This window comes from Urocitellus parryii, chromosome 5, assembly GCF_045843805.1.
Source record: "Urocitellus parryii isolate mUroPar1 chromosome 5, mUroPar1.hap1, whole genome shotgun sequence".
In the NCBI taxonomy this organism is placed as follows: domain Eukaryota; kingdom Metazoa; phylum Chordata; class Mammalia; order Rodentia; family Sciuridae; genus Urocitellus; species Urocitellus parryii.
In genome coordinates this window covers 119,159,348-119,183,865 of record NC_135535.1, presented here as the reverse complement: position 1 = coordinate 119,183,865, position 24,518 = coordinate 119,159,348, and positions in this window count along the sequence as shown.

Genomic DNA, 24,518 nt, shown 5'->3' with positions numbered 1-24,518 from the left:
ATACTAATCAATATGTCTTCAAGATATTGCTCCCAGAAATGGTGGAAGAAATACTCATGTCACCTGATCTACATATACATTTTATCACCGTGATATTCTGGACACATAATGCAAAGTTCACACTTATGATTGTACCAAAGTCTAAATGGAAAGTGAGCATGGATTACTAAAAACATCCTTGTCCAGGGGCCTAATGCTCTCAAATGTCAATCCTATATGAGACTACACAGTTGCTTCATCCTAAGATTACATATTCAACCTCAACCCTGTTGAAAATATCTAATCCTATCACTCACTTTATTCTTTGACTGATTTCCCAATGTCTCTATTGATATCTGCTTTCCTACATAATTTCCCATATTCATTATTGTGACTGACACTTCACATGTGCTGACATTCACATCTACTCTCTAACTGACACCCTACTGCTAAAGAACTTTTGGTCCAAATGTTATACTCACTCTTCTTCCTATACCTCCTGACTATCTTCCTAATCCTACCTACTATCCCTTTTTGACTGGATGTTCTCTTCCACATTAAATCATCCAAGGTACAAGGTCTTATGCCATTGTATATCAATTTATCTGAGACATCTGTGCAGAATGTAATTGAAAGCTAAGTATCCCAGTCAAGGGCCCAATGCTCTTCTGGGCTTCAAAGCTTACTTAGATTTCTGTTTTCATACATATACTTCACCTATATATTATTATAAATATCGCAGGTTCCCAATACCATTCTTCATCCAATAAAATGATTCCGAACCCAAATCAAACATGTTCTTACCCCTTCCCGTACACTCTTCCCTCAATCCAACTTTACAGAAGAGCAGGGACAGAGTTGGTCTTACAATAGAGGAATGTAGGGGATCTTCCACCTGCTGAGAACTCAAAGATCCATGCAGAAATGATCCCTGGAGAAGATGTAGGCAGCTCTGAAGGACATGAGAGAGCAAAAGTCATCTTCCATGGCAAACAACCTGGTCAGGATGAAGGGTTGTGTCTGAATGAGCCGCACACTTCTTAATGTAGACAAGATGGACCAAACCAGGCCTGTGTGGAAAGCTGTTCCTCGGTGCCTATGGAGTATATACCATTCTAACTTGTGAAAGTGTCACAGGAAGCAGGAGCAGCCTCCATCTCATAGGCCCCTGGAAGCAAGGTTAGGACAATTTGGTTGCCAAGGCAGTGACCTCATTCAGTTCCTGAAGGAAGTGACCTCACCTCACTTACTTGGTGATGGAACTCTTTGAACTTGGCAACCAGGAAGCCAGGCACCCAGAGCCAGTTTCAGTCCCAGTCCCAGTGGGCTCACTTGTTTGCATTTACCAAGGACAGAGTCAGTCTTTCTTGGTACCTACTGATGTGAGGATGACCAAATGCCAGGAAAGCTCTGAAGAGGAGACTTCTCTAAGAAAGCAGGTAGTGAGTGGCTCACTGGTGGCTCCTGACAAGTTCATTGAGTAGGCCAAGGAGGCCAGATCTGAGAGAGGACGGGCCATTTTGGGGGAACATTGTATGGCCCACCAGTCAGAAGACACTCTGGATAGTCACAGACCTACTTGGGAGAAGGAGGTGCCTTAGTGGGTGTGGTTGTGAGTTTATGGTTTTGTCTCATGTTCTGAGAATAGGTAGGAAAGGCAGTTTGTTTGGTTTGGAGTGGACTGTTTCTAGTAAGTCTTTTGACAAGGCGAGTGTTTCTATGTCTGTGTATCCCACTGTATCCCTGGTTGTAGACAGTGGAAAAGAGAATGAATCAATGGATGTGTCCTGTCTAGTAGAAAACTTTCCAGCATTCATCCTTTCCAATTTATGAATGGACTGGGGCTTGCCTTATCTATGGGCAACACCTACTATCTTGCTAAGTTCCTGTTTTCTTCCTGAATTCTGGCCACTCTCCAGAATAGGCTCATGGTTTTGTGTCCAAGATATGTACCACCACCCAGCTCTGTGACATGGCCATGTACTGGATAACTGAAGGGAATGGAGAGCATCTCAGAAAACTCAGATATCAGTGTGACCAGTAAAGTGTCAGTGGAGAAACCCTGCTTTGGGCCTTTTGCTTACCTATTGTTCTGTTGCCCTGACTGTCAGGAAGGTCTTTGCCTCAGGCTATCCATTTGTGAAGCTGGAAGCAAACAGTTTTCAAATAGAAATGAAGGGCAACACCTGTGGCTTTTTGCTTATTTCCTGTGCAAAGGGAGTTGTGTGAATCAGCCTCTTGGCCCTGTGTAAGGCTGTGGCATAGATTCTCAACACCTGATGGATTAAAGAAAGATCCCATGTGTGCATCCAAAGCCAAAATGGCAAAAAGAGCAGTCATTTTGGATGAAGTCTCTCGCTTTCCTCTGGAAAATTCCTGACCTCCATCAAGTGAGAATAGGGATCCTTTGGGTCAAATGAGTTCTTCAAAGCCCTGCAGCGGCTAGCCCATAGGTTCTTGGGTTTTCTCATGTCTCCAATTCACACAAAGAATCTATACCCCACAGTCAGTTGTCCTTAAATTGGAGAAGCAGAGCAATATTAATTGCAGGCATATTTGATCACTCCTGGTTCACAGGAAGGGTGTCCAGGCCACCCTGACATTAGGCAAATGAGGGGCAAGGAAGCTTATTCTAGACACTGTCTTGGGCTGCCCCCCTCGTGGAAACCTCCAGCCAGAGGTTATGATGAGTGTCTATATGGAAGAAGATGAGGGACATGTGGCAGTGTTTTGGTTTGAATTGTGGTCATTTCTGTGGCGGTTGGAAGGGATGACTTGGTCCACTTGGTCTTGAACTCTGGCGTGAGTCCCCTTAGAGACGGAGTTCTGGAACTGAACTCAGAGAAGTATTGCCATGAATTGTGTTGTGATTTTAAGAGGCCACACATCAGAGTTGCCCTTGGAAACTGAGATCTAGGTCCAGGGTTGCTTTCCACAGACCACTGGGAACCTCAGAAAGGATATCACATGATTTTATTCTTAAAGACCTTGCAGCCATAATTGAGAGTCAAAACACACAGGGACCTCACATTGTAGACCTCAATGGGCCTGGCTTGATGTGACCTTTTGGCCACTCTTGGGAAGCCTTGCCTCTGAGTTTTTCTCCAGAGCTTTCATTGAAATGAGTTTCTTCACCATTTAGTGGTTCCTGAATGAATAGAAACCCACAGTGCCTCCAAGTTTATCCTTGGAAAATGGCTTGATAAATACCATGAAATTTTTGAAATTCCCATGACCAGGTGGCACTTGAGAACCTTTGGATGTCCAGTTGCTGATCATGAGTGTACCAGACAGTGCCTTGATTGACTGGGTTTAATGAAAATGGTGTAGAACAGAGATGCCAGTAAGTTGGAGCCTACTGATTAGTGGGCCTATAGCAGTGGTGTGCATGTGTGTGATAAAACATCTGTGGTGGGGCCATGTGGATCTGCCATTGGCTTCCACATGGCTTGTGACTGACACGGTGCAGCCAGCAGACCTTTTATATAAAGGCATCCTGTTATATGGAGAGGTTTCAGGGCAATGTTCAGAATCAGGTTGCTATGGTTAAGGGGAAGCTCTGTGGGATAGAAGCCTGGTTGGTTCATTCTCCTAGGACCCTGAGTCAGCACACATGACAGAATTCCCTCCAGCACTGTGTCCCAGTTGAACTCCTTGTATTTCATGAAGCAAATAGGAAACTCCCAGGGAAGAAGCAAGAAACACCAGGAAAAGTGGAGGATGACCAAATGGCCTCACAGTCCACATGGGGAAACACTTAGACCCCAGTGGCCACAGTTTACCTACAAAGAGAGAATTCAGCACTGCTGCCTCATGTTCACTGGAAAATCAGAAACCATGTCCTCCAGGCCACATAGATGCAGACCAAACTTTGATGGTCTCACTACAAAGGAAGATAAAGCTCCTGACAACAACATATATTTCAAGGGTCCAACCTCAGAGGCAGTTCCCCAAGAAATCTTTAGGCCAGCAGAGCTCCAAGTTTGTGGAGTGTTTACCCTGTCCCTTACTTATGGAAACTCCTCTACCACCTCCAAGGTTGTGAACTCCTGAGCATTTTCCATTGCAGATATGTATTCACAGATTTTCTAACTCTTCTCTTCGAATTTTGTCTTAGGTGGGGCCAACGTAATGTCAAGGCATTGTTCTTGATGAGAGTGGCAAGCTTTTTGTGTACCACATAATTGCATACACATTGGATTCATTTTCCTATTTTCATTCAAAATACTGAATCCCTGACACTAACCCATACCCTCCTAGACTCTCATTACCAATCCTGATATGATGGAGGAAAATAACCCAAACAGAATAGCAATACCTGCAGTTCAGAGGAGGCATGGTTTATAATTGTACTTTCCTTTTGCATGATAAAGGCTATGTGTTATGAATCTAGTCCAATTTAAGAGAAGTAGTTCTCCAAGTGTTTGTAAAGTTAACAAATATGTAAATTCCTATCTCCCTTTCACTGTAGCCTATTCAGCACATGTATATTTACATGCACATATAGAATCCTACCTGGTATCCAACGTACAATCTTGTGAGGAGGCTGACATGGCAGATACAAATTGTGAGAAGAGATCATTCCTCCTAAACGCTGTTGGAACTGAAATTTCAACCTATGGGTGAGCTTTCTACTTGAACAACATGATACATAAATCCATGTTCAGTAAATTAAATATTTTTGGATCTGTGGATGATATATATTTCATAATGAATTTTGATTGGCATATATATTTCTACTTTTTAAAGTCTCTCTGTGTTTGTTTTGTTTGAATGTGTGTGTGTGTGTGTCTATATATATATATAGACACACACACACACACACACACACTCTCCAGATTTTTCAAATTATGAAATATATGTGTCTTATTATACACTCCCTAAATTCATTCATGTTCATGTATGTGGATTTATAATCATCTTTTCAAAAGATTATTCTCAGAAATATTCATCCACCTGAAATACACATTTGTTTCCTAGTGAATGGTGCTTAGAAATCCTAATATTTCTACAGTAACTGACCGAGTTTAGCATCAATGCAAGTAGATTCGTATGATACATGGTGTGTATTTTGACGTTTCTTTTTTTTTGACACTGGTACATCTTACTATTTCTTCAGTTGATTCACATCATAGGATATACATTTCATCCACAAGATCACTAATTTCCAGGCATTTGGTTCACTTTCAATCACTTCCTGCTTCAGAACACATGTACTCCTGTAGGTTTCTGGACTGGTCTTTTCATGAGACCTCTTTCCAAACACATTATCTTCGATTTCCATAATCACTTTTCAAGTAAATGTCACACAGCCTTCATGGTAAACCGTAACCCTAATATTACCATTAGATATATAACTGTTTGGAATGAATGGTTGTTTATCAATATTAGATTTCCTATATATTTTCATGTATCAGTTCAATCCATTATGTAAATTGGAACCAGTTATATTATTTATTCACAGAATGGTCTATTCATGCATTATCTCTATATTCATAGACACAGGGTACACCTATTGGTGCCCCCAAATACTAATCAATACGTCTTCAAGATATTGCTCCCAGAAATGGTGGAAGAAATACTCATGTTACCTGATCTACATATACATTTTATCACCGTGATATTCTGGACACATAATGCAAAATTCACACTCATCATTGTACCAAAGTCTAAATGGAAAGTGAGCATGGATTACTAAAAACATCCTTGTCCAGGGGCCTAATGCTCTCAAATGTCAATCCTATTGGTGACTACACAGTTGCTTCGTCCTAAGATTACATATTCAACCTGAACCCTGTTGAAAATATCTAATCCTATCACTCACTTTATACTTTGACTGATTTCCCAATGTCTCTATTGATATCTGCTTTCCTACATAATTTCCCATATTCATTCTTGTGACTGACTCTTCACATGTGCTGACATTTACATCTACTCTCTGACACCCTACTGCTAAAGAACTTTTGGTCCAAATGTTATAATCACTCTTCTTCGTAAACCTACTGACTATCTTCCTAATCCTACCTACAATCCCTTTTTGAATGGATGTTCTCTTCCACATTCAATCATGCAAGGTACAAGGTCTTATGCCATTGTATATCAATTTATCTGAGACATCTGTGCAGAATGTAATTGAAAGCTAAGTATCCCAGTCAAGGGCCCAATGCCCTTCTGGGCTTCAAAGCTTACTTAGATTTCTGTTTTCATACATATACTTCACCTATATATTATTATAAATATCGCAGGTTCCCAATACCATTCTTCATCCAGTAGAATGATTCCTAACCCAAATCAAACATGTTCTTACCCCTAACCATACACTGTTTCCTCAATCCAACTTTACAGAAGAGCAGGGACAGAGTTGATCTTACAAGAGAGGAATGTAGGGGATCTTCCACCTGCTGAGAACTCAAAGGTCCATGCAGAAATGATCCCTGGAGAAGATGTAGGCAGCTCTGAAGGACATGAGAGAGCAAAAGTCATCTTCCATGGCAAACAACCTGGTCAGGATGAAGGGTTGTGTCTGAATGAGCCGCACACTTCTTAATGTAGACAAGATGGACCAAACCAGGCCTGTGTGGAAAGCTGTTCCTGGGTGCCTATGGAGGATATACCATTCTAACTTGTGAAAGTGTCACAGGAAGCAGGGGCAGCCTCCATCTCATAGGACCCTTGGAAGCAACTGTTAGGACAATTTGGTTGCCAAGGCAGTGACCTCATTCAGTTCCTGAAGGAAGTGACCTCACCTCACTTCTTTTGTGATGGAACTCTCTGAACTTGGCAACCAGGAAGCCAGGCACCCAGAGCCAGTTTCAGTCCCAGTCCCAGTGGGCTCACTTGTTTGCATTTACCAAGGACAGAGTCAGTCTTTCTTGGTACCTACTGATGTGAGGATGACCAAATGCCAGGAAAGCTCTGAAGAGGGGACTTTTCTGAGAAAGCAGGTAGTGAGTGGCTCACTGGTGGCTCCTGACAAGTTCATTGAGTAGGCCAAGGAGGCCAGATCTGAGAGAGGACGGGCCATTTTGGGGGAACATTGAATGGCCCACCAGACAGAAGACACTCTGGATAGTCACAGACCTACTTGGGGGAAGGAGGTGCCTTAGTGGGTGTTGTTGTGAGTTTATGGTTTTGTCTCATGTTCTGAGAATAGGTAGGAAAGGCAGTTTGTTTCTTTTTTAGTGGCCTGTTTCTAGTAAGACGTTTGACAAGGCGAGTGTTTCTATGTCTGTGTATCCCACTGTATCCCTGGTTGTAGACATTGGAAAAGAGAATGAATCAATGGATGTGTCCTGTCTAGTAGAAAACTTTCCAGCATTCATCTTTTCCGATTTATGAATGGACTGAGGCTTCCCTTATCTATGGGCAACACCTACCTACTATCTTGCTAAGTTCCTGTTTTCTTCCTGAATTCTGGCCACTCTCCAGAATAGGCTCATGGTTTTGTGTCCAAGATATGTACCACCTCCCAGCTCTGTGACATGGCCATGTACTGGATAACTGAAGGGAATGGCAAGCATCTCAGAAAACTTAGATATCAGTGTGACCAGTAAAGTGTCAGTGGAGAAACCCTGCTTTGGGCCTTTTGCTTACCTATTGTTCTGTTGCCCTGACTGTCAGGAAGGTCTTTGCCTCAGGCTACCCCTTTGTGAAGCCTGAAGTAAACAGTTTTCAAATGGAAATGAATGGGCATCACCTGTGGCTTTTTGCTTAATTCCTGTGCAAAGGGATGTGTGTGAATCAGCCTCTTGGCCCTGTGTGAGGCTGTGGCTTAGATTCTCAGCACCTGATGGATTAACGAAAGATCCCATGTGTGCATCCAAAGCCAAAATGGCAAAAAGAGCAGTCATTGTGGATGAAGTCTCTCGCTTTCCTCTGGAAAGTTCCTGACCTCCATCAAGTGAGAATAGGGATCCTTTGGGTCAAATGAGTTCTTCAAAGCCCTGCAGAGGCTAGCCCATAGGTTCTTGGGTTTTCTCATGTCTCCAATACACAAAAAGAATCTATACCCGAAAGTCAGTAGGCCTCAAATTGGAGAAGTAGAGCAGTATTAATGGCAGGCCTATTTGATCACTCCTTGGTCACAGTAAGGGTGTCCAGGCCACCCAGACATTAGGCAAATGAGGGGCAAGGGAGCTTACTCTAGACACTGTCTTGGGCTGCCCCCCTCATGGAAACCTCCAGCCAGAGGTTATGATGAGTGTCTATATGGAAGAAGATGAGGGACATGTGGCAGTGTTTTGGTTTGAATTGTGGTCATTTCTGTGGCGGTTGGAAGGGATGACTTGGTCCACCTGGTCTTGAACTCTGGCGTGATTCTCCTTATAGACTGAGTTCTGGAACTGAACTCAGAGAAGTATTGCCATGAATTGTGTTGGGAATTTAGGAGGCCACGCATGAGAGTTGCCCTTGGAAACTGAGATCTAGGTCCAGGGTGGCTTTGCACAGAGCACTGGGAATCTCAGCCAGGATATAACATGATTTTTTTCTTAAAGACCTTCCAGCCATAATTGAGAGTCAAAACACACAGGGACCTCACATTGTAGACCTCAATGGGCCTGGCTTGATGTGACCTTTTGGCCACTCTTGGGAAGCCTTGCCTCTGAGTGTTCCTCTAGAGCTTTCATTGAAATGAGCTTCCTCACCATTTAGTGGTTCCTGAATGAATAGAAACCCACAGTGCCTCCAAGTTCATCCTTGAAAAATGGCTTGATAAATACCATGAAATTTTTGAAATTCCCATGACCAGGTGGCACTGGAGAACCTTTGGATGTCCTGTTGCTGATCATGAGTGTACCAGACAGTGCCTTGATTGACTGGGTTTCATGAAAACGGTGTAGAACAGAGATGCCAGTAAGTTGGAGCCTGCTGATGAGTGGGCCTAGAGCAGTGGTGTGCAGGTGTGTGATAAAACATCTGTGGTGGGGCCATGTGGATCTGCCATTGGCTTCCACATGGCTTGTGACTGACACGGTGCAGCCAGCAGACCCTTATATGTAAAGGCATCTTGTTATATGGAGAGGTTTCCGGGCAATGTTCAGAATCAGGTTGCTATGGTCAAGGGGGCAAGCTCTGTGGGATAGAAGCCTGGTTGGTGCATTCTCCTCGGACCCTGAGTCAGCACACGTGACAGAACTCCCTCCAGCACTCTGTCCCAGTTGAACTCCTTGTATTTCATGAAGCAAATAGGAAACTCCCAGTGAAGCAGCAAGAAACACCAGGAAAAGTGGAGGATGACCAAATGGCCTCACAGTCCACACGGGGAAACACTTAGACCCCAGTGTCCACAGTTTACCTACAAAGAGAGAATTCAGCACTGCTGCCTCATGTTCATTGGAAAATCAGAAACCATGTCCTCCCGGTCACATAGATGCAGAACAAGCTTTGATGGTCTCACTACAAAGGAAGATAAAGCTCCTGACAACAACATATATTTCAAGTGTCCAAACTCAGAGGCAGTTTCCCAAGAAGTCTTTAGGCCAGCAGAGCTCCATGTTTGTGGAGTGTTTACCTTGTCCCTTACTTATGGAAGCTCCTCTACCACCTCCAAGGTTGTGAACTCCTGAGCATTTTCCATTGTATATATGTATTCACAGATTTTCTAACTCTTCTCTTCGAATTGTGTCTTACTTGGGGCAAAGGTAATGTCAAGGCATTGTTCTTGATGAGAGTGGGAAGATTTTTGTGTAGCACATAATTGCATACACATTGGATTCATTTTCCTATTTTCCATTCAAAATACTGAATCCCTGACACTAACCCATACCCTCCTAGACTCTGATTACCAATCCTGATATGATGGAGGAATATAACCCAAACAGAATAGCAATACATGAAGTTCAGAGGAGGCATGGTGTATAATTGGACTTTCCTTTGGCATTATAAAGGCTAGGAGTTATAAATCTAGTCCAATTTAAGAGAAGTAGTTCTCCATGTGTTTGTAAAGTTAACAAATATGTAAATTCCTGTCTCCCTTTCTCTGTAGCCTATTCAGCACATGTATTTTTACATGCACATATAGAATCCTACCTGGTATCCCACGTACATTCTTGTGAGGTTCCTGACATGGCAGATACAAATTGTGGGAAGAGATCACTCCTCCTAAACGCTGTTGGAACTGAAATTTCAACCTATGGTGAGCTTTCTACTTGAACAACATGATACATAAATCCATGTTCAGTAAATTAAATATTTTTGGATCTGTGGATGATATATATTTCATGATGAATTTTGATTGGCATATATATTTCTACTTTTTAAAGTCTCTCTGTGTTTTGTTTGAATGTGTGTGTGTGTGTATATATATATATATATATATACATATATATATATATATATATATGTGTATATATATATATACACACACACTCTCCAGATTTTTCAAAGTATGAAATATATGTGTCTTATTATACACTCCCTAAATTCATTCATGTCCATGTATGTGGATTTATAATCATCTTTTCTAAAGATTATTCTCAGAAGTATTAATCCACCTGAAATACACATTTGTTTCCTAGTGAATGGTGCTTAGAAATCCTAATATTTCTACAGTAACTGACCGAGTTTAGCATCAATGCAAGTAGATTCCTATGATACATGGTGTGTATTTTGACGTTTCTTTTTTTTTCGACACTGGTACATCACTATTTCTTCAGTTGATGCACATCATAGGATATATATTTCTTCCACAAGTTCACAAATTTCCAGGCATTTGGTTCACTTTCAATCACTTCCTGCTTCAGAACACATGTACTCCTGTATGTTTCTGGACTGGTCATTTCATGAGACTTCTTTCCAAAAACATTATTTTCAATTTCCATAATCACTTTTCAAGCAAATATCACACAGCCTTCATGGTAAACCGTAACCCTAATATTACCATTAGATATATAACTGGTTGGAATGAATGATTGTGTATCAATATTAGATTTCCTATATATTTTCAGGTATCAGTTCAATCCATTATGTAAATTGGAACCAGTTATATTATTTATTCGCAGTATGGTCTGTTCATGCATTATCTCTATTTTCATAGACACAGGGTACACCTATTGGTGCCCCCAAATACTAATCAATACGTCTTCAAGATATTGCTCCCAGAAATGGTGGAAGAAATACTCATGTCACCTGATCTACATATACATTTTATCACAGTGATATTCTGGACACATAATGCGAAGTTCACACTTATGATTGTACCAAAGTCTAAATGGAAAGTGAGCATGGATTACTAAAAACATCCTTGTCCAGGTGCCTAATGCTCTCAAATGTCAATCCTATTGGTGACTACAGAGTTGCTTCGTCCTAAGATTACATATTCAACCTCAACCCTGTTGAAAATATCTAATCCTATCACTCACTTTATACTTTGACTGATTTCCCAATGTCTCTATTGATATCTGCTTTCCTACATAATTTCCCATATTCATTCTTGTGACTGACTCTTCACATGTGCTGACATTTACATCTACTCTCTAACTGACACCCTACTGCTAAAGAACTTTTGGTCCAAATGTTATAATCACTCTTCTTCGTAAACCTACTGACTATCTTCCTAATCCTACCTACAATCCCTTTTTGAATGGATGTTCTCTCCACATTCAATCATGCAAGGTACAAGGTCTTATGCCATTGTATATCAATTTATCTGAGACATCTGTGCAGAATGTAATTGAAAGCTAAGTATCCCAGTCAAGGGCCCAATGCCCTTCTGGGCTTCAAAGCTTACTTAGATTTCTGTTTTCATACATATACTTCACCTATATATTATTATAAATATTGCAGGTTCCCAATACCATTCTTCATCCAGTAGAATGATTCCTAACCCAAATCAAACATGTTCTTACCCCTAACCATACACTGTTTCCTCAATCCAACTTTACAGAAGAGCAGGGACAGAGTTGATCTTACAAGAGAGGAATGTAGGGGATCTTCCACCTGCTGAGAACTCAAAGGTCCATGCAGAAATGATCCCTGGAGAAGATGTAGGCAGCTCTGAAGGACATGAGAGAGCAAAAGTCATCTTCCATGGCAAACAACCTGGTCAGGATGAAGGGTTGTGTCTGAATGAGCCGCACACTTCTTAATGTAGACAAGATGGACCAAACCAGGCCTGTGTGGAAAGCTGTTCCTGGGTGCCTATGGAGGATATACCATTCTAACTTGTGAAAGTGTCACAGGAAGCAGGGGCAGCCTCCATCTCATAGGACCCTTGGAAGCAACTGTTAGGACAATTTGGTTGCCAAGGCAGTGACCTCATTCAGTTCCTGAAGGAAGTGACCTCACCTCACTTCTTTTGTGATGGAACTCTCTGAACTTGGCAACCAGGAAGCCAGGCACCCAGAGCCAGTTTCAGTCCCAGTCCCAGTGGGCTCACTTGTTTGCATTTACCAAGGACAGAGTCAGTCTTTCTTGGTACCTACTGATGTGAGGATGACCAAATGCCAGGAAAGCTCTGAAGAGGGGACGTAGTTCTGAGAAAGCAGGTAGTGAGTGGCTCACTGGTGGCTCCTGACAAGTTCATTGAGTAGGCCAAGGAGGCCAGATCTGAGAGAGGACGGGCCATTTTGGGGGAACATTGAATGGCCCACCAGACAGAAGACACTCTGGATAGTCACAGACCTACTTGGGGGAAGGAGGTGCCTTAGTGGGTGTTGTTGTGAGTTTATGGTTTTGTCTCATGTTCTGAGAATAGGTAGGAAAGGCAGTTTGTTTCTTTTTTAGTGGCCTGTTTCTAGTAAGACGTTTGACAAGGCGAGTGTTTCTATGTCTGTGTATCCCACTGTATCCCTGGTTGTAGACATTGGAAAAGAGAATGAATCAATGGATGTGTCCTGTCTAGTAGAAAACTTTCCAGCATTCATCTTTTCCGATTTATGAATGGACTGGGGCTTCCCTTATCTATGGGCAACACCTACCTACTATCTTGCTAAGTTCCTGTTTTCTTCCTGAATTCTGGCCACTCTCCAGAATAGGCTCATGGTTTTGTGTCCAAGATATGTACCACCTCCCAGCTCTGTGACATGGCCATGTACTGGATAACTGAAGGGAATGGCAAGCATCTCAGAAAACTTAGATATCAGTGTGACCAGTAAAGTGTCAGTGGAGAAACCCTGCTTTGGGCCTTTTGCTTACCTATTGTTCTGTTGCCCTGACTGTCAGGAAGGTCTTTGCCTCAGGCTACCCCTTTGTGAAGCCTGAAGTAAACAGTTTTCAAATGGAAATGAATGGGCATCACCTGAGGCTTTTTGCTTAATTCCTGTGCAAAGGGATGTGTGTGAATCAGCCTCTTGGCCCTGTGTGAGGCTGTGGCTTAGATTCTCAGCACCTGATGGATTAACGAAAGATCCCATGTGTGCATCCAAAGCCAAAATGGCAAAAAGAGCAGTCATTGTGGATGAAGTCTCTCGCTTTCCTCTGGAAAGTTCCTGACCTCCATCAAGTGAGAATAGGGATCCTTTGGGTCAAATGAGTTCTTCAAAGCCCTGCAGAGGCTAGCCCATAGGTTCTTGGGTTTTCTCATGTCTCCAATACACAAAAAGAATCTATACCCGAAAGTCAGTAGGCCTCAAATTGGAGAAGTAGAGCAGTATTAATGGCAGGCCTATTTGATCACTCCTTGGTCACAGTAAGGGTGTCCAGGCCACCCAGACATTAGGCAAATGAGGGGCAAGGGAGCTTACTCTAGACACTGTCTTGGGCTGCCCCCCTCATGGAAACCTCCAGCCAGAGGTTATGATGAGTGTCTATATGGAAGAAGATGAGGGACATGTGGCAGTGTTTTGGTTTGAATTGTGGTCATTTCTGTGGCGGTTGGAAGGGATGACTTGGTCCACCTGGTCTTGAACTCTGGCGTGATTCTCCTTATAGACTGAGTTCTGGAACTGAACTCAGAGAAGTATTGCCATGAATTGTGTTGGGAATTTAGGAGGCCACGCATGAGAGTTGCCCTTGGAAACTGAGATCTAGGTCCAGGGTGGCTTTGCACAGAGCACTGGGAATCTCAGCCAGGATATAACATGATTTTTTTCTTAAAGACCTTCCAGCCATAATTGAGAGTCAAAACACACAGGGACCTCACATTGTAGACCTCAATGGGCCTGGCTTGATGTGACCTTTTGGCCACTCTTGGGAAGCCTTGCCTCTGAGTGTTCCTCTAGAGCTTTCATTGAAATGAGCTTCCTCACCATTTAGTGGTTCCTGAATGAATAGAAACCCACAGTGCCTCCAAGTTCATCCTTGAAAAATGGCTTGATAAATACCATGAAATTTTTGTAATTCCCATGACCAGGTGGCACTGGAGAACCTTTGGATGTCCTGTTGCTGATCATGAGTGTACCAGACAGTGCCTTGATTGACTGGGTTTCATGAAAACGGTGTAGAACAGAGATGCCAGTAAGTTGGAGCCTGCTGATGAGTGGGCCTAGAGCAGTGGTGTGCAGGTGTGTGATAAAACATCTGTGGTGGGGCCATGTGGATCTGCCATTGGCTTCCACATGGCTTGTGACTGACACGGTGCAGCCAGCAGACCCTTATATGTAAAGGCATCTTGTTATATGGAGAGGTTTCCGGGCAATGTTCAGAATCAGGTTGCTATGGTCAAGGGGGCAAGCTCTGTGGGATAGAAGCCTGGTTGGTGCATTCTCCTCGGACCCTGAGTCAGCACACGTGACAGAACTCCCTCCAGCACTCTGTCCCAGTTGAACTCCTTGTATTTCATGAAGCAAATAGGAAACTCCCAGTGAAGCAGCAAGAAACACCAGGAAAAGTGGAGGATGACCAAATGGCCTCACAGTCCACACGGGGAAACACTTAGACCCCAGTGTCCACAGTTTACCTACAAAGAGAGAATTCAGCACTGCTGCCTCATGTTCATTGGAAAATCAGAAACCATGTCCTCCCGGTCACATAGATGCAGAACAAGCTTTGATGGTCTCACTACAAAGGAAGATAAAGCTCCTGACAACAACATATATTTCAAGTGTCCAAACTCAGAGGCAGTTTCCCAAGAAGTCTTTAGGCCAGCAGAGCTCCATGTTTGTGGAGTGTTTACCTTGTCCCTTACTTATGGAAGCTCCTCTACCACCTCCAAGGTTGTGAACTCCTGAGCATTTTCCATTGTATATATGTATTCACAGATTTTCTAACTCTTCTCTTCGAATTGTGTCTTACTTGGGGCAAAGGTAATGTCAAGGCATTGTTCTTGATGAGAGTGGGAAGATTTTTGTGTAGCACATAATTGCATACACATTGGATTCATTTTCCTATTTTCCATTCAAAATACTGAATCCCTGACACTAACCCATACCCTCCTAGACTCTGATTACCAATCCTGATATGATGGAGGAATATAACCCAAACAGAATAGCAATACATGAAGTTCAGAGGAGGCATGGTGTATAATTGGACTTTCCTTTGGCATTATAAAGGCTAGGAGTTATAAATCTAGTCCAATTTAAGAGAAGTAGTTCTCCATGTGTTTGTAAAGTTAACAAATATGTAAATTCCTGTCTCCCTTTCTCTGTAGCCTATTCAGCACATGTATTTTTACATGCACATATAGAATCCTACCTGGTATCCCACGTACATTCTTGTGAGGTTCCTGACATGGCAGATACAAATTGTGGGAAGAGATCACTCCTCCTAAACGCTGTTGGAACTGAAATTTCAACCTATGGTGAGCTTTCTACTTGAACAACATGATACATAAATCCATGTTCAGTAAATTAAATATTTTTGGATCTGTGGATGATATATATTTCATGATGAATTTTGATTGGCATATATATTTCTACTTTTTAAAGTCTCTCTGTGTTTTGTTTGAATGTGTGTGTGTGTGTGTGTGTATATATATATACACACACGCACACACACTCTCCAGATTTTTCAAAGTATGAAATATATGTGTCTTATTATACACTCCCTAAATTCATTCATGTCCATGTATGTGGATTTATAATCATCTTTTCTAAAGATTATTCTTAGAAGTATTAATCCACCTGAAATACACATTTGTTTCCTAGTGAATGGTGCTTAGAAATCCTAATATTTCTACAGTAACTGACCGAGTTTAGCATCAATGCAAGTAGATTCCTATGATACATGGTGTGTATTTTCACGTTTCTTTTTTTTTTCGACACTGGTACATCACTATTTCTTCAGTTGATGCACATCATAGGATATATATTTCATCCACAAGTTCACAAATTTCCAGGCATTTGGTTCACTTTCAATCACTTCCTGCTTCAGAACACATGTACTCCTGTATGTTTCTGGACTGGTCATTTCATGAGACTTCTTTCCAAAAACATTATTTTCAATTTCCATAATCACTTTTCAAGCAAATATCACACAGCCTTCATGGTAAACCGTAACCCTAATATTACCATTAGATATATAACTGGTTGGAATGAATGATTGTGTATCAATATTAGATTTCCTATATATTTTCAGGTATCAGTTCAATCCATTATGTAAATTGGAACCAGTTATATTATTTATTCGCAGTATGGTCTGTTCATGCATTATCTCTATTTTCATAGACACAGGGTACACCTATTGGTGCCCCCAAATACTAATCAATACGTCTTCAAGATATTGCTCCCAGAAATGGTGGAAGAAATACTCATGTCACCTGATCTACATATACATTTTATCACAGTGATATTCTGGACACATAATGCGAAGTTCACACTTATGATTGTACCAAAGTCTAAATGGAAAGTGAGCATGGATTACTAAAAACATCCTTGTCCAGGTGCCTAATGCTCTCAAATGTCAATCCTATTGGTGACTACACAGTTGCTTCGTCCTAAGATTACATATTCAACCTCAACCCTGTTGAAAATATCTAATCCTATCACTCACTTTATACTTTGACTGATTTCCCAATGTCTCTATTGATATCTGCTTTCCTACATAATTTCCCATATTCATTCTTGTGACTGACTCTTCACATGTGCTGACATTTACATCTACTCTCTAACTGACACCCTACTGCTAAAGAACTTTTGGTCCAAATGTTATAATCACTCTTCTTCGTAAACCTACTGACTATCTTCCTAATCCTACCTACAATCCCTTTTTGAATGGATGTTCTCTTCCACATTCAATCATGCAAGGTACAAGGTCTTATGCCATTGTATATCAATTTATCTGAGACATCTGTGCAGAATGTAATTGAAAGCTAAGTATCCCAGTCAAGGGCCCAATGCCCTTCTGGGCTTCAAAGCTTACTTAGATTTCTGTTTTCATACATATACTTCACCTATATATTATTATAAATATCGCAGGTTCCCAATACCATTCTTCATCCAGTAGAATGATTCCTAACCCAAATCAAACATGTTCTTACCCCTAACCATACACTGTTTCCTCAATCCAACTTTACAGAAGAGCAGGGACAGAGTTGATCTTACAAGAGAGGAATGTAGGGGATCTTCCACCTGCTGAGAACTCAAAGGTCCATGCAGAAATGATCCCTGGAGAAGATGTAGGCAGCTCTGAAGGACATGAGAGAGCAAAAGTCATCTTCCATGGCAAACAACCTGGTCAGGATGAAGGGTTGTGTCTGAATGAGCCGCACACTTCTTAATGTAGACAAGATGGACCAAACCAGGCCTGTGTGGAAAGCTGTTCCTGGGTGCCTATGGAGGATATACCATTCTAACTTGTGAAAGTGTCACAGGAAGCAGGGGCAGCCTCCATCTCATAGGACCCTTGGAAGCAACTGTTAGGACAATTTGGTTGCCAAGGCAGTGACCTCATTCAGTTCCTGAAGGAAGTGACCTCACCTCACTTCTTTTGTGATGGAACTCTCTGAACTTGGCAACCAGGAAGCCAGGCACCCAGAGCCAGTTTCAGTCCCAGTCCCAGTGGGCTCACTTGTTTGCATTTACCAAGGACAGAGTCAGTCTTTCTTGGTACCTACTGATGTGAGGATGACCAAATGCCAGGAAAGCTCTGAAGAGGGGACTTTTCTGAGAAAGCAGGTAGTGAGTGGCTCACTGGTGGCTCCTGACAAGTTCATTGAGTAGGCCAAGGAGGCCAGATCTGAGAGAGGACGGGCCATTTTGGGGGAACATTGAATGGCCCACCAGACAGAAGACACTCTGGATAGTCACAGACCTACTTGGGGGAAGGAGGTGCCTTAGTGGGTGTTGTTGTGAGTTTATGGTTTTGTCTCATGTTCTGAGAATAGGTAGGAAAGGCAGTTTGTTTCTTTTTTAGTGGCCTGTTTCTAGTAAGACGTTTGACAAGGCGAGTGTTTCTATGTCTGTGTATCCCACTGTATCCCTGGTTGTAGACATTGGAAAAGAGAATGAATCAATGGATGTGTCCTGTCTAGTAGAAAACTTTCCAGCATTCATCTTTTCCGATTTATGAATGGACTGGGGCTTCCCTTATCTATGGGCAACACCTACTATCTTGCTAAGTTCCTGTTTTCTTCCTGAATTCTGGCCACTCTCCAGAATAGGCTCATGGTTTTGTGTCCAAGATATGTACCACCTCCCAGCTCTGTGACATGGCCATGTACTGGATAACTGAAGGGAATGGCAAGCATCTCAGAAAACTTAGATATCAGTGTGACCAGTAAAGTGTCAGTGGAGAAACCCTGCTTTGGGCCTTTTGCTTACCTATTGTTCTGTTGCCCTGACTGTCAGGAAGGTCTTTGCCTCAGGCTACCCCTTTGTGAAGCCTGAAGTAAACAGTTTTCAAATGGAAATGAATGGGCATCACCTGTGGCTTTTTGCTTAATTCCTGTGCAAAGGGATGTGTGTGAATCAGCCTCTTGGCCCTGTGTGAGGCTGTGGCTTAGATTCTCAGCACCTGATGGATTAACGAAAGATCCCATGTGTGCATCCAAAGCCAAAATGGCAAAAAGAGCAGTCATTGTGGATGAAGTCTCTCGCTTTCCTCTGGAAAGTTCCTGACCTCCATCAAGTGAGAATAGGGATCCTTTGGGTCAAATGAGTTCTTCAAAGCCCTGCAGAGGCTAGCCCATAGGTTCTTGGGTTTTCTCATGTCTCCAATACACAAAAAGAATCTATACCCGAAAGTCAGTAGGCCTCAAATTGGAGAAGTAGAGCAGTATTAATGGCAGGCCTATTTGATCACTCCTTGGTCACAGTAAGGGTGTCCAGGCCACCCAGACATTAGGCAAATGAGGGGCAAGGGAGCTTATTCTAGACACTGTCTTGGGCTGCCCCCCTCATGGAAACCTCCAGCCAGAGGTTATGATGAGTGTCTATATGGAAGAAGATGAGGGACATGTGGCAGTGTTTTGGTTTGAATTGTGGTCATTTCTGTGGCGGTTGGAAGGGATGACTTGGTCCACCTGGTCTTGAACTCTGGCGTGATTCTCCTTATAGACTGAGTTCTGGAACTGAACTCAGAGAAGTATTGCCATGAATTGTGTTGGGAATTTAGGAGGCCACGCATGAGAGTTGCCCTTGGAAACTGAGATCTAGGTCCAGGGTGGCTTTGCACAGAGCACTGGGAATCTCAGCCAGGATATAACATGATTTTTTTCTTAAAGACCTTCCAGCCATAATTGAGAGTCAAAACACACAGGGACCTCACATTGTAGACCTCAATGGGCCTGGCTTGATGTGACCTTTTGGCCACTCTTGGGAAGCCTTGCCTCTGAGTGTTCCTCTAGAGCTTTCATTGAAATGAGCTTCCTCACCATTTAGTGGTTCCTGAATGAATAGAAACCCACAGTGCCTCCAAGTTCATCCTTGAAAAATGGCTTGATAAATACCATGAAATTTTTGAAATTCCCATGACCAGGTGGCACTGGAGAACCTTTGGATGTCCTGTTGCTGATCATGAGTGTACCAGACAGTGCCTTGATTGACTGGGTTTCATGAAAACGGTGTAGAACAGAGATGCCAGTAAGTTGGAGCCTGCTGATGAGTGGGCCTAGAGCAGTGGTGTGCAGGTGTGTGATAAAACATCTGTGGTGGGGCCATGTGGATCTGCCATTGGCTTCCACATGGCTTGTGACTGACACGGTGCAGCCAGCAGACCCTTGTATGTAAAGGCATCTTGTTATATGGAGAGGTTTCCGGGCAATGTTCAGAATCAGGTTGCTATGGTCAAGGGGGCAAGCTCTGTGGGATAGAAGCCTGGTTGGTGCATTCTCCTCGGACCCTGAGTCAGCACACGTGACAGAACTCCCTCCAGCACTCTGTCCCAGTTGAACTCCTTGTATTTCATGAAGCAAATAGGAAACTCCCAGTGAAGCAGCAAGAAACACCAGGAAAAGTGGAGGATGACCAAATGGCCTCACAGTCCACACGGGGAAACACTTAGACCCCAGTGGCCACAGTTTACCTACAAAGAGAGAATTCAGCACTATTGCCTCATGTTCATTGGAAAATCAGAAACCATGTCCTCCCGGTCACATAGATGCAGAACAAGCTTTGATGGTCTCACTACAAAGGAAGATAAAGCTCCTGACAACAACATATATTTCAAGTGTCCAAACTCAGAGGCAGTTTCCCAAGAAGTCTTTAGGCCAGCAGAGCTCCATGTTTGTGGAGTGTTTACCTTGTCCCTTACTTATGGAAGCTCCTCTACCACCTCCAAGGTTGTGAACTCCTGAGCATTTTCCATTGTATATATGTATTCACAGATTTTCTAACTCTTCTCTTCGAATTGTGTCTTACTTGGGGCAAAGGTAATGTCAAGGCATTAATGTTCTTGATGAGAGTGGGAAGATTTTTGTGTAGCACATAATTGCATACACATTGGATTCATTTTCCTATTTTCCATTCAAAATACTGAATCCCTGACACTAACCCATACCCTCCTAGACTCTGATTACCAATCCTGATATGATGGAGGAATATAACCCAAACAGAATAGCAATACATGAAGTTCAGAGGAGGCATGGTGTATAATTGGACTTTCCTTTGGCATTATAAAGGCTAGGAGTTATAAATCTAGTCCAATTTAAGAGAAGTAGTTCTCCATGTGTTTGTAAAGTTAACAAATATGTAAATTCCTGTCTCCCTTTCTCTGTAGCCTATTCAGCACATGTATTTTTACATGCACATATAGAATCCTACCTGGTATCCCACGTACATTCTTGTGAGGTTCCTGACATGGCAGATACAAATTGTGGGAAGAGATCACTCCTCCTAAACGCTGTTGGAACTGAAATTTCAACCTATGGTGAGCTTTCTACTTGAACAACATGATACATAAATCCATGTTCAGTAAATTAAATATTTTTGGATCTGTGGATGATATATATTTCATGATGAATTTTGATTGGCATATATATTTCTACTTTTTAAAGTCTCTCTGTGTTTTGTTTGAATGTGTGTGTGTGTGTGTGTATATATATATATACACACACACACTCTCCAGATTTTTCAAAGTATGAAATATATGTGTCTTATTATACACTCCCTAAATTCATTCATGTCCATGTATGTGGATTTATAATCATCTTTTCTAAAGATTATTCTCAGAAGTATTAATCCACCTGAAATACACATTTGTTTCCTAGTGAATGGTGCTTAGAAATCCTAATATTTCTACAGTAACTGACCGAGTTTAGCATCAATGCAAGTAGATTCCTATGATACATGGTGTGTATTTTGACGTTTCTTTTTTTTTCGACACTGGTACATCACTATTTCTTCAGTTGATGCACATCATAGGATATATATTTCTTCCACAAGTTCACAAATTTCCAGGCATTTGGTTCACTTTCAATCACTTCCTGCTTCAGAACACATGTACTCCTGTATGTTTCTGGACTGGTCATTTCATGAGACTTCTTTCCAAAAACATTATTTTCAATTTCCATAATCACTTTTCAAGCAAATATCACACAGCCTTCATGGTAAACCGTAACCCTAATATTACCATTAGATATATAACTGGTTGGAATGAATGATTGTGTATCAATATTAGATTTCCTATATATTTTCAGGTATCAGTTCAATCCATTATGTAAATTGGAACCAGTTATATTATTTATTCGCAGTATGGTCTGTTCATGCATTATCTCTATTTTCATAGACACAGGGTACACCTATTGGTGCCCCCAAATACTAATCAATACGTCTTCAAGATATTGCTCCCAGAAATGGTGGAAGAAATACTCATGTCACCTGATCTACATATACATTTTATCACAGTGATATTCTGGACACATAATGCGAAGTTCACACTTATGATTGTACCAAAGTCTAAATGGAAAGTGAGCATGGATTACTAAAAACATCCTTGTCCAGGTGCCTAATGCTCTCAAATGTCAATCCTATTGGTGACTACACAGTTGCTTCGTCCTAAGATTACATATTCAACCTCAACCCTGTTGAAAATATCTAATCCTATCACTCACTTTATACTTTGACTGATTTCCCAATGTCTCTATTGATATCTGCTTTCCTACATAATTTCCCATATTCATTCTTGTGACTGACTCTTCACATGTGCTGACATTTACATCTACTCTCTAACTGACACCCTACTGCTAAAGAACTTTTGGTCCAAATGTTATAATCACTCTTCTTCGTAAACCTACTGACTATCTTCCTAATCCTACCTACAATCCCTTTTTGAATGGATGTTCTCTTCCACATTCAATCATGCAAGGTACAAGGTCTTATGCCATTGTATATCAATTTATCTGAGACATCTGTGCAGAATGTAATTGAAAGCTAAGTATCCCAGTCAAGGGCCCAATGCCCTTCTGGGCTTCAAAGCTTACTTAGATTTCTGTTTTCATACATATACTTCACCTATATATTATTATAAATATCGCAGGTTCCCAATACCATTCTTCATCCAGTAGAATGATTCCTAACCCAAATCAAACATGTTCTTACCCCTAACCATACACTGTTTCCTCAATCCAACTTTACAGAAGAGCAGGGACAGAGTTGATCTTACAAGAGAGGAATGTAGGGGATCTTCCACCTGCTGAGAACTCAAAGGTCCATGCAGAAATGATCCCTGGAGAAGATGTAGGCAGCTCTGAAGGACATGAGAGAGCAAAAGTCATCTTCCATGGCAAACAACCTGGTCAGGATGAAGGGTTGTGTCTGAATGAGCCGCACACTTCTTAATGTAGACAAGATGGACCAAACCAGGCCTGTGTGGAAAGCTGTTCCTGGGTGCCTATGGAGGATATACCATTCTAACTTGTGAAAGTGTCACAGGAAGCAGGGGCAGCCTCCATCTCATAGGACCCTTGGAAGCAACTGTTAGGACAATTTGGTTGCCAAGGCAGTGACCTCATTCAGTTCCTGAAGGAAGTGACCTCACCTCACTTCTTTTGTGATGGAACTCTCTGAACTTGGCAACCAGGAAGCCAGGCACCCAGAGCCAGTTTCAGTCCCAGTCCCAGTGGGCTCACTTGTTTGCATTTACCAAGGACAGAGTCAGTCTTTCTTGGTACCTACTGATGTGAGGATGACCAAATGCCAGGAAAGCTCTGAAGAGGGGACGTAGTTCTGAGAAAGCAGGTAGTGAGTGGCTCACTGGTGGCTCCTGACAAGTTCATTGAGTAGGCCAAGGAGGCCAGATCTGAGAGAGGACGGGCCATTTTGGGGGAACATTGAATGGCCCACCAGACAGAAGACACTCTGGATAGTCACAGACCTACTTGGGGGAAGGAGGTGCCTTAGTGGGTGTTGTTGTGAGTTTATGGTTTTGTCTCATGTTCTGAGAATAGGTAGGAAAGGCAGTTTGTTTCTTTTTTAGTGGCCTGTTTCTAGTAAGACGTTTGACAAGGCGAGTGTTTCTATGTCTGTGTATCCCACTGTATCCCTGGTTGTAGACATTGGAAAAGAGAATGAATCAATGGATGTGTCCTGTCTAGTAGAAAACTTTCCAGCATTCATCTTTTCCGATTTATGAATGGACTGGGGCTTCCCTTATCTATGGGCAACACCTACTATCTTGCTAAGTTCCTGTTTTCTTCCTGAATTCTGGCCACTCTCCAGAATAGGCTCATGGTTTTGTGTCCAAGATATGTACCACCTCCCAGCTCTGTGACATGGCCATGTACTGGATAACTGAAGGGAATGGCAAGCATCTCAGAAAACTTAGATATCAGTGTGACCAGTAAAGTGTCAGTGGAGAAACCCTGCTTTGGGCCTTTTGCTTACCTATTGTTCTGTTGCCCTGACTGTCAGGAAGGTCTTTGCCTCAGGCTACCCCTTTGTGAAGCCTGAAGTAAACAGTTTTCAAATGGAAATGAATGGGCATCACCTGTGGCTTTTTGCTTAATTCCTGTGCAAAGGGATGTGTGTGAATCAGCCTCTTGGCCCTGTGTGAGGCTGTGGCTTAGATTCTCAGCACCTGATGGATTAACGAAAGATCCCATGTGTGCATCCAAAGCCAAAATGGCAAAAAGAGCAGTCATTGTGGATGAAGTCTCTCGCTTTCCTCTGGAAAGTTCCTGACCTCCATCAAGTGAGAATAGGGATCCTTTGGGTCAAATGAGTTCTTCAAAGCCCTGCAGAGGCTAGCCCATAGGTTCTTGGGTTTTCTCATGTCTCCAATACACAAAA